This window comes from Panthera onca, chromosome X (genome assembly GCF_046562875.1).
Source record: "Panthera onca isolate mPanOnc1 chromosome X, mPanOnc1 haplotype 2, whole genome shotgun sequence".
In the NCBI taxonomy this organism is placed as follows: domain Eukaryota; kingdom Metazoa; phylum Chordata; class Mammalia; order Carnivora; family Felidae; genus Panthera; species Panthera onca.
The window spans coordinates 99,241,407-99,253,840 of NC_138357.1; positions in this window are offsets into that span (position 1 = coordinate 99,241,407).

Below are 12,434 nucleotides of genomic sequence, written 5' to 3' on the forward strand. Positions count from 1 at the left end.
AGGATCTGCACTGACAGCTCGGAGCCTGGAGCCTGCTTTGGATTCCATGTGTCCCTCTCTGTCTGCCCCTCCCCTGCTTGTGCCCTCTCTCAGAATAAATAAACATTAACAGAAAATGCATATTGCTGACATGCTGGGGATCGCTCTAAAATAACTGTATGGCAAACTTTATGTGTTAGCAAGATAAAAAGAAATTGCTAAAAATTTTCCCTCTGCATTAAGATAATGAGGCTTGAATGATAAAGTAGCAAGATCCAAGGTATGTCAAATCAAAATATTTACAAAGTTTTAATAATGTTTTAGACTAAACAAAAGCAAGAAGGAAAAATTAAGGAAATCATTCTTATTCTAAATTTAATTTTTTTTCTGCTCTTAGTTACAAGCATTTCAAAGACTTTTAATAACACAGTAACTTTTAAACTCATAGTTAAAATGAGGTGAGGTAACATTTAATTACAACAACAACTTACCGCTGTTGTGTAAAAATATCTTCCTGGTAGTTTTGGAGATATTTTGTCCCATTCAAGAAGAAACTTGAATAATTATCTCAAGAAACTGCTGCCTCATCTGAAATTTGAAGCTCAATGCAGTTTATCTAAGACATTTTATCTTTGGGCCGCTAAAAAGGAGGACATTTTATTAAATTGTGCCTATCATCAGGCAGATGTCTTGAAAGGGCTTTTAAAAGAGTAATTCTTAAAGTAGCAAGTTGATACCTTTTCTAAATTATGGGAATATTTATTGAGAAAATTTTATTAGTTTTATAAGATATTCTAAGTTAAAAATAAGTAGTAACTACCGCTGACAGTGAAAGTTACCTGGTGATAAGTAATTACACATTTAGTCAGAAGATAGTTAACCTGTAATTCTAATTATGCAATGATCATGAAAAGCTGTTTCCAGAAACCATGTGTTAAATTTATGAAATACAATAATGTATTTTTGACTCTATTGCAAATAAAAGCAAAATTACTAGCACTATTTCTGTTTCATGTAAGACGTAAACATTTTAACACGTCTCTATTCCTAAGATAAGTTTTCCGGCTAAATGTGAAATAACATATTGGTGAGGTGAAACTTCTTGAAATATTTCAATCAAACATTTTTGGGCACTTCTAATGATGTTTTGACTCGATCTGTGGGAATGGATCAGACCTGGAATCGTATCTCCCCTCGTGGCGGGGGGGGGGGGGGGGGGGGGGGTGGTGGGAAAGGAATTCTAGCTTTGCTACTGTTGAACCAAAAGCTTCACAGCATGACTTGGTTTTCCTACTGTGTAAATAACTGTAACTTCAACTTCCAGAGTCTTAATTGTTTCTGTCAGTTTAATGTCTGAGTTGTGGTATAAATGCAAAAGAAACTTCAAAATGGAATTGCAAATTTTTACTTAAAGAAGTTTTTTTTTTTTTTTTTTTCCTGGAATGTTATTGAGATACTTAGTTTGGATTGACTGATGATTTGTGCTGGGAGTTAACAAAAGGGAGCTCTGCCCTTGGATTGATACCACCTCTTGGCTCCTGGGAAATGCATGATGCTTTGAGGGATTTTTTTCATCTCCTGTTCTTTGTTTTTCTCTGGTCCATTCCCTCCTGTGACCAGTGATGCTGACTGTAGAATGGCTGATTGAGATGAATGGTACAGTCTGTGGCACTGGAGATAGAACAAATTAACTGGTTCCTTTGGGGCTAGAATTGATGGCATTTTACTAATTAGTGGACGAAGTGAGCCAGGCACAGTGCCATAGAAATGAGTGTGTGAAGTGATCTCTGTTAATGTCCCGACATGGGAGCAAATCAGATAAAGCTGGGGGTGGGAGGAGGCAGGCAGAGAGAATTCCAGAGATCAGGAATTAGATACACTTGTTTTACTTACAAGTAGAGATGTCATTTGACCTCATTTCATCTTTTAGGAAACACTTTGGATACTGCATTTACTTCAGACTTTGAGAGCTATTGCTATTTGTTTGATGCATAATCTAAACTTACATTTTTGGGGAAAAATGTTCTCCTTCAATTATGTAAAAATTCTTGTTATTCAAGCTGGTAATACACACAATAACTATATGGCTCTCAAACATAAACATCCATAGAAATAATGCTGGTTAAAGCTATTGAGTTATTAGATTATGCTTTCTTTTCTTCATGTTTTACTCCTCTATTCTAGGAAAAGGTAATCTTTATTGCTTCCTTAACTCACGATAGGTTTCTATAAATAGGAAACAAAACAATAGTCCTGGCTTTTGTTTTTCTGAAGATTAAACTTCTTGAAAAGAGGGAAGAAAGATGATAGTTTTGGAAGTAGCAAAGGGAGATTATAGGAAGGAAATTGAGATTGATAAGTTGTCTGAGTAGTAGGGCTTATTAACTCCAGTTTTGGTTCTGTTGAAGGGAAACGACTGCCTGGTACAAATAGGGAGGCTGATCCTTGTGCCCTGGCTATAGCTTTTATCAAGTTTCATGCATCATAAGTGCTAGACACAGTTAAGCTATTCAACACCAAGAAGCCATGCTGACTTGGACTATGGGCATCTCAACCATGTGGACCAATTAACAGAAATTTACCTATTTGTCTTTCTGGAAACTTCATACAATGCTGAGTTGGAAGCAGCCATGGAAGGGATAAGGTTTTAGGGATTCCCAATATTGACAGGGATTGAAATTACAGGCAACACTATAGGATGTGGAATGGAAGTCAGATTAAATGTGAATTCTAAGAAAATAAACACGTTGTCTACTAAAGTTTGTGAAATGAGAATCGTGTATTTTGTGATACATGATAACCACTCTGTGATTAGAGTATGTATATACCCTTAACTGTTGGTTTATTTATCTTTGTAATGAAGATAATTAACATATACTGTTTCAGGTATATAATATAATGAATCAAAATTTGTATACATTATCAGTGCTCATTAAGACAAATGTACTGGTGATCGTTATTTCTCCTCTCTACCCACCTATCTCCCCTCTAGCAACCAACAGTTCTCTCTATTTAAGAATCTGGTTTTGGGGGCACTTGAGTGTCTAACTTTGGCTCCAGTCATGATCTTGCGGTTCATGAGTTGGAACTCCACATCAGGCTTGCTGCTATCAGTCTGTCATCACAGAGGCCACTTTGGATCCTCTGTCCCCCTCTCTCTGCCCCTCCCCCACTTGTGATCTACCCAAAATAAATACATATTAAAAAAAGAATCTGGTTTTTTTATTTCACTTTTTCTTTATTTATTTCTTGAATTTCACATATGAGTGAAATCATACGGGATTTATCTTTCTCTGACTTATTTCACTAGCACTATAACCTCTAGGTCCATCCATGTTATTGGAAATGGCAAGATCTCTTTCTTTTATGTGGCTGAGTAATATTTAATTGTATATTACACACACACCACAGTTTCTTTATTCATCTGTGGATGGACACTTGGATTCCTTCCATAAGTTAGCTACTCTAATGCTGTAATAAACACAGGGGTGCATATACCTTTTGAAATTGATATTTTTGTTTTCTTTGGGTAAATATCAAGTAGTGGAATTAGTGGACCATATGGTAATTCTGTTTTTAAATTTTTTGAGGAATTTCCATATTTTTCAAAATGGCTGCACCAATTTGTATTCCCAACAACAATGCATGAAGGTTCCTTTTTCTCCACATCCTCATCAACACTTATTTTTTTAGGTTTTTGGTTTTAGTTGTTCTGACAGGTAAAAAGTGATATCTCATTGTGGTTTTGATTTGCATTTCCCTGATGATAAGTGAGGTTGAGCATCTTTCCATGTGTCTCTTGGCCATCTGGATGTTTTCTTTGAAAAAATGTCTATTCAGGTCCTATGCCTATTTTTAACTGGATTGTTTTTCTGGTGTTGACTTGTGTAAATTCTTTATATATTTTGAATATTAATCTCTTATCAGATATATCCTTTGCACATATCTTCTCCCATTCAGTGGGTTGCCTTTTTGTTTTGTCGATGGTTTCCTTCTCTGTGCAAAAGCTTTTTACTTTGGTGTAATCTCAGTAGTTTAATATTGCTTTTATTTCTCTTACCTTAGGAGACATATCTAGAAAAATGTTTCTACAGATGCTGTAAATTATTGCTTATGTTTTCTTCTAAGAGTTTTATGGCTTCAGATCTCACATTTAAATCTTTAATTGATTTTGGTTTTATTTTTGTGTATGGTGTAAGAAAGTGGTCCAGTTTCATTCTTTTGCATATAGCTGTTCAGTTTCCCCAAAACCATTTGTTGACGAGGCTGTCTTTTCCTCACTGTATATTCTTGCCTCCTTTGTCATAGATTAATGGACCATATAAACATAAGTTTATTTCTGGGCTCTCTATTCTGTTCCATTTATCTATGTGTCTGTTTTTGTGCCAGTACCATACTATTTTGATGCTAAAGTTTTGTAGTATATGTGGAAATCTGGGATTGTGTTATTTTCAGCTTTGTTCTTCTTTTTGTGAGTAATTATTTTAAACTTTTTTTCCAATTGCAAGCTACTTTGTTTCTGCAGAAAAATAACTATTTGGAGTAAATTGTGTTGGTATATTCATATGAAGTATCAATGCATTGATATAATAACTTATAAATTAATTGGAATTTATATTTCTTACCTTCTCACAAAGTATTTATCAATCTAACCATTTAGATTAATATTAAGAAGAGATTGAATATAAAATTCTCTATCCTCTTCCTTTATTTTGATACTGATTTCTAGCAAGGCTGTCAGACTGTTGGAAAACTAACCAATATTTTCTGCACTTTCTTAAATTATACCTGAATTCACTCCAGAAAACCTATTAGAATAGTTAAGCTCCTGCACACCCTGCGTTTAAAAATACTTCAAGGCCCACCAGTCAGAATTTCTATAAATAGCAATTAAAATATTTTAAATAATTGGTAACCCATATGCTAACAATTCAACCTAGGTGAAAGTTTCCCCTAAATCCCTTTGTTTAACTTGTTCTAAAATGTAAGATTTATAGAAAACTGAATTTTGGTACAGATTTTGCTTTGTGACTCTGAAAAGTGTTCCTTGGGACCATTTCCAGTTTCTCACTATTATAAATAGTGCTCTGTTCATTTCTCTCTTTTCCTCTTTGAATGGATTATTGAAAGCCAAATAATTAAATCACCAGTTAGGATTTATTTCAGACACTTGATATATATTATCAAATTGCTTTTACCAGTCTTTTATATCCATACTACAGTGCATCAGAATGTCTCTCTCAATGTATTCTTGCCAGCATTAATTTGAGCATTTTACAAACTATTTGTTAATTTAGTAGAAGAAAACTGGAATCTCACTGATTTTTAATATACATATCTTTGATCAATAGCAAGATTGAATAGTTCTGTTTGTTTTAAAGTAGGCTTCATGCTCAGTACAGAGCCCAATGTGGGGCTTGAACTCATGACCCTGAGACTAAGGCCTGAGCTAAGATCAAGGATCAGATGCTTACCCAACTGAGCCACCCAGGCATCCCTGAATACTTTATTTTTTTATTAGTCATTGCATATTCTTTTAGGTTACTTTCCTATTTTTAATCATTTTTAAATTAGGGATTTAGTGCTTCTTACAGTTTTATATAACTAAATACATTTACATATTTTCATATAATAAAGACATTAAAAGTTTGCTAACACTTTCTGAAAATGTATCTTCATTACATTTCAGTATACTTCATGATGTTTTAACACTTACTATGTTCTTTTCTTGTATTGAAAATTAATAATACAGGCTCCTAAGTTGCTCACTGTGACCTGAAGGATGCATAGGAACTTTTCAGGTGAAAAAGGAGAAAGAAAATTTCAGACCACAGGAAAAGCAAGTAGGAGCTGAACCTACCCGAGGAAGTGATAGAGGTGAGTGTTGCTAAAAACACAACTCACAGGGTGGGGAGATCAAATGGCCAAATATCAATTTTCTGGAAGATATTTAACTAAAAGTTCAGTTTCCCAAATTTACTATTCTCAAAATGGCTTTTCTGTATTAAAATTGCATGCATTTTTTTCCAAATGGGATACTTGTGTTCTCTTTTTATAATTTCTGAAGGTTTTTCATTTACAAATTTCTTTTCTGCTCAGGGCAGCATTTTGAGTAGTGTCCATGCTGTCAAAAACTAAGGTTCCTAGTTAGTTATAGGGCACTTGCTAATGTCATCAATAGAAAAAATACAGGTTTCATAATAAATATCAAATAAGAATTTTATCTGGGAACTTTTCAGTTGACACTATTTTCTCATTTTTTCCCCCAATTGTTTTACTGTGGTAAAATTGCACACAATATAAAATGAGCCATCTTGACCATTTTTAAGTGTACAGTTTGGTGGTATTAAGGACATTCATACTGTTCAGCCATCATTACTATCCATCTCTTGTAAAACTGAAACTCTGTACCCATTAAACATTAGCTTCCCATAACCCCTACCCGAAGTCTCTGGAAATCATTATTTTACTTGGTTTTATTGTTTTTTATCTCCCAGTTCCCCCCATGCAGTAGCCTCAGCTTCTGGTAACCACCATTGTACTCTATTACTGTGAGTTTAGCATTGTGCTTTGTTTGTTTGTTGGTTTTAGATCCACATATAAGTGGCATCTTAAAATATTTTGCATCTTTGGATTATTTCACTTAACATAGTGTCCCTGAGTTTACCCATATTGTCACAAACAGTGGGATTTCCTGCTTTTTCATGGCTGAGTAATATTCCTTTTTATATAAAACACATTTTGTCCGTTCCTCTGTAGACAGACATATATTGGCTATTGTGAATAATGGTGCCATGAATATGGGAGTATAGCTATCTATTCGACACAGTGATTTTATTTCCCTTGGATATATGCCCAGAAGTGAGATTGCTGGATTGATGAGTAGTTCTCTTTTTAATTTTTTTGAGAAAAGTCCATACTCTTTTTTCATACTGATTGTATTAATTTACATTCTCACCAAGAGTGAAAAAACAGTGGGAAAAGGGGTCCCTTTTCCCCACATCCTCAACAACACTCCCTCTCTCTTGTACTTTTGGTGATAGCCATTCTGACAGGTGTGAGGTTATACCTCATTGTGGTTTTGATTTGCATTTCCCTGCTGGTTAGTGGAGTGAGCACCTTTTAATACACTTGTTGGGTATTTGTATGTCTTTGGGAAAATGTATTCAGGTCCTTTGCCCATTTTCTAATCAGGTTTTTATGGGGTTTTTTGGTTGCTGGTTTGTTTATTTGTTTGTTGTTTTGCTATTGAGTTATATGAGTTCCTTATGTATTTTGTATATTAACCTTTTGTTAGATACATGATTTGGAAATATTTTCTCCCATTCTGTAGGTTGCCTTTTTATTTTATTCCTTTGGTGTGCATAAATTTTTTATTTGTGACCCAATGCTACTTGTTCATTTTTGCTTTTGTTGCCTATGCTCTTGGTGTCAGATCCCAAAAACCATTCCAAGACTGATGTCAAGGATTTTTCCCCCTGTACTTTCTTCTAGGACTTGTACAGTTTCAATTCATACAGGATTGTGTGTATGCTTAGCTTGGCCATATATGAGCTTCTTTATGACCCTTTAAAGTTAAGTTCATCTAATTCACAAAGAGTTTTAGGAATCCCTCTATAGCTGCCACCAGTTCAGCCTTCTGGAGTAATAAAACTGTACTTTGATTAATTTCCTTTCAAATTTTTTTGGCCTTTTAACTAGTTTCTAACATGTGTATAGGGAATAGGAATGCTATTTCTTGGACACCAAATATCTCAACATCTTGTATATTTGGCTAGAAATCTTGCCCTGATATTTGGGGAGGAAAAAAAAATCACATTTCTGGCACATCCTGAGCAGAAGGCATCAGGTTTCAATGCTTTTATATGTCATGTGAGCTTTTGACCTTAGTTGGTTGCAGCAGTTTATATTTCAGTAGGTTTTTAACTGGATCAGGCAGGACAGGCCTCAGTAAGCATAAAAAATGGGACACTCTGACTGCCCTTATCCTGACCCACACTGGCTTAGCTTTTAACCAAGCAGGGTCTGCTGACATAAGGATTAAATGATCAAAGGAAAAAGCTATTTAGTCCTTGTTAAGGCTTATATCAAAACAAGCTGAGCCTTCCAAGTGTTTGAGCTTTCCAAGCATTTGTGCATTAGAGAAAAGGGGAAAAAAAGAAAACTTCTGTTTTCACAGTCAAGTGTACATATTGAATTATTAAAAAATTTGAGATGTAATTGACATAACATTGTATAAATTTAAGGGGTGTAATGTGTTAAATACACTTATATATTGTAATATGATTCACACCATAGTGTTCACTAATACCTCCATCGAGTCACATGATTATCTTTTGTTTTTTGTGGTAAGAACATTTAAAATCGATCTTCTTTCTTAGCAACTTTCAAGTATGTAATACAGTATTGTTAAACATAATCACAATGCTAGGCACTGGATCCCCAGAACTTACTCATCTGCTAACTGTAAGTTTATACCCTTTGACTAACACCTCCCAATTTCTCCCACCCCCAGCCCCTGGTAACCACAATTCTGTTCATATGAGTTCAGCTTTAAAAATTTTTTTTTAATTTTTATTTATTTTTGAGAGAGAGAAAGAGAGCATAAGCAGGGGAGGGGCACAGAGAGAGGGAAACATAGCATCTGAAGCAGGCTTCAGGCTCTGAGCTGTCAGCACAGATCCCGATGTGGTGCTCCAACCTGCTGACCGCGAGATCCTGACCTGAGCCGAAGTCAGACGCTTAACCGACTGAGCCATCCAGGTACCCCTATGAGTTCAGTTTTTTTACATTCTGTATATAAGTGATACCATACTTCTGAGTATATGTATCCAAAGGAAATGAAAACAGGGTATTGAAAAGGTATCTGTGCTCCCATGTTTATTGTAGTTACAGCAGTCAAGATATGGAAACAACCTAAGTGTCAACTGATGAATGGATAAAGATTTGAGATCTATATATGGAATATTATTCAGCTGTGAGAAAGAAGGAAATGCTGAAAGAATCATGGGGGATAGAGGCCAACAATATGTGTTTTGTGTCAGGTGTAAATAAGTAATGCTAATTGAGAAGCCCCAAGTTCAGTTCCTCTTAATGTAATTTTGAATTATATTGAGAGCTAAGAGGAAAAAAGTGGATAGTCCAGTCTTTTGGAATTAAGTGGAATTAATGCTCAAGTCTAAGACCTCCCCATATCACCTCAACTTGGACCTGGTTTATTAATTACCCAAATTTGGGCCAAGATGTTGGTGCTCATTGACCCGGACTACGTTTTCATCTGGGAAAGGGGGTAGATTTTTGTCAATGAGCAATTAGAAAGAGATACTTAAAATAAGGATGATGTGCTATCTTGTGTTGTTAGAGAAACATCAGAATGAAATTGAAATACCAGAAGTTTAGAGGAACATAAATACCTATTATTGAAATATTTTGTCCCAGAGAATCAAATTTATTCAAGAAGGCAGGGAGGGTCCAGAGTAATTTGACATCTGTCTTTCAGACTTACTATCTGCATGGGAACAGTAGGAAAATAAAAGAAAATAACAGAATATGGACTAATTAAGCTGATAAAGAGAGATTTACTTTAAGAACTTAGAACCACATGAGGCAGATATAAAAGATGAAAGAAAATGATTTTGTTTCTAATTGACCTTTAAGGGGGAAGCCCAGGCACTGGTCATTAATGATAAAATAGAATGCTCTGAGTATACGGTTTTGCTAAATGCCACATGAGCAAACAGTAAAAACAAGGTTTGGCCAATGCTATAAAATGAACCTCTGGAATACAAGAATAAATCTGAAATGTTTTAAAACTAATAATTACTATAAAATTATTAAAATTTAGTAACCATTTTGGAGTATGGCAAACTTCAGGATTGCTCCAGCAATCACTACTGGTCATTGGTGACACTACACACTCACTTTCAACTAGTGTTTCTGGAGGAACATCTCACATTTTCTTCTTTTTCATAATCTTTTTATTCTTTATTATGTATAGTAGATAATTCTGGAATTTTTCTTAGGAAAAACTGGGGTGGCAAATTTAACATTTTTCTTTTACTTTATCTTCATCAGATATGAAGTTTTTTGAAATGAAACTTGTACTTGAAAGACTCATGGCTTAATTGGAATTAAAAAAATAAAACTGGGGGTATGGCATGGCTCAGTTGGTTAAGCATCCAACTCTTGATTTTGGCTCAGCTCACAATCTCACGGTTCATGAGTTCGAGCCTTGTTTCTGGCTCTCTGCTGCTGGTGTGGAGTCTGCTTGGGATTTTCTTTCTCCCTCTCCCTCTGCCCCTCTCCAGCTTGTGCTCTCTCTCAGAATACATACATACATACATACATACATACATACATACATACATACATAAATACATAAATAAAACTTATACTAAATATTTTCATAAGGCTTATATCTTTATGAATGAAGTATGGCAAACAGCATGACATAGTCTTTATTCTGCCTGAAATTGACATTTAAATTTAAATGCACATTCATTGGTTCAAATTAGATACCACGTCCTCCATAAAGTTTTAGCTTATGTTCCCTTAATATTCCTATTGGCAATCTATTTCCTTTTTAACTATTTGAAAATTATTTTTTAATGTTTATTTTAAAAATTTGTAAATTCTTAACAACTGTGTATCCTTCCTCATCATTGTCAAATTTACTTTTACAGAAATATATATAAAGTTACATATCAATTGAATGGCAGAATTGAAATACATAAAACACCTAGGATTTTTGTCTCATGTTATACTTATCATGGGAATCTATCTTTGAAAGTGGTTATTTCCCAATCTTGAAAATAAATCTGAATAATATGCCTTGTGTATATTATCGATTATTACACTGACAAGAATGAAGTAGGTGATCACATGATCAAATACAATTGAAGAGTGTCACAGACAACAGTGAAGTAGACATTGAGCACTTCAGCTTTCCAAGTGCTGAGACCAAAGCTGAAATGAACCAAATATCAAGTTTTAGGCACATCCTGAGGTCTATGTGAATCCAACTGAAAGATGTCCTCTGAAAACTATAGATCCATGGTGCATAGCATAGCAATTGGGAAAGCCTTCTGGAAGATTTCTTTCTTCTCTAATGTACATTTTTGCTCAATAATATGTTTCTAAATTTCCTGTGACCTTTATAATATTTCACTAAACATGCAACTGTTTATCCTTAAAGCAATGGATATTAACATATATTTTGGCTATTTTTACTTTTTCTTTTCCTAGAAATTCTACTTGGAATATCCATGTCTATCTCTCATTGTAAACATAGGTATCTCTGGAGTATATACCTAGGAGTGTGATTTTTGGTTTGTAAGGTTTATGCTTATTGCATTTATCGGGTAATATTACATTGTTTTCTAAAAGGATGTAAAATGTTCCTGCCTGTAGAGGCTAGTTAGTAAGGATATCCAATACCTATTTGTCACTCTCCCTTTCATCTAGTGGCTGAGTTCTGACCAACAGAAAGTAGGCAGAGATAGTATGCAGTCTTGAAAGAGAGAAATGTACCCTTCTCCTTATCATTCTTATTTTCTTCTGGCTGGAATGGAGAGAAGATGGCTGGCAGGGGGAGGAATCTTAAATCATAAGGGAATAAATCATGCCTTAAGGATGGTGGGAACAAAATTTTTTAAATTTATTTGAGAGAGAGAGGGAGAGAGAGAGACAGAGGGAGGGAGGGAGAGAGAGAGAGAGAGGGAGAGAGAGAGGGAGGGAGGGAGAGAGAGAGAGAGAGAGAGAGAGAGAGAGAGAGAGAATGCAAGCAGGGGAGGGGCAGAGAGAAAGGGAGAGCGAGAATCCCAAGCAGGCTTTGTGCTGTCAGTGCAGCACCTGACATGGGGGTAGATCTCACAAACTGAGATCATGACCTGAGCCAAAATAAAGAGTTAGATATTTAACTGACTGAGCCACCCAGCTGACCCACACTTGTTTTTAAAGAATGGGAACAAGATTTTTAAAAATATAGAAGGAGCTTGGGTCCCAGATGATAATGGAACTCCATATTAGTGATGGACTTCTAATGTCAATAAGAAATACATATAAGCCACTTTTTAGGTTAGGTCACTGGTAGTTGGGTTTTCTGGCACTTTCATTGCAACCTAATGACAACTAACTTGCATTGTCAGCAACATCTTAGAAGCATTCCTATTGGTCTTTGTTGTTGACAACATTTGTTATTATCATATTTTCTCCACTTTTGAGAATTTGATGAGTCTAAAATGGTCCTGAATTGTGGCTTCAATTTTGATTTCTTTATTATTAATTAAATTGTCTCTTTATACATAAATTACATGATTCCATTTATGAAATAGCTGTTATTGACCTTTGACTAATGAATAGATTGTTTTAATTGATAAGATTCTAAAAATACATAGTCTAGATATTAATTCATGTTGGTTATGTACTTTTCAAATAGCCAAACCCAGTGTGTGAAT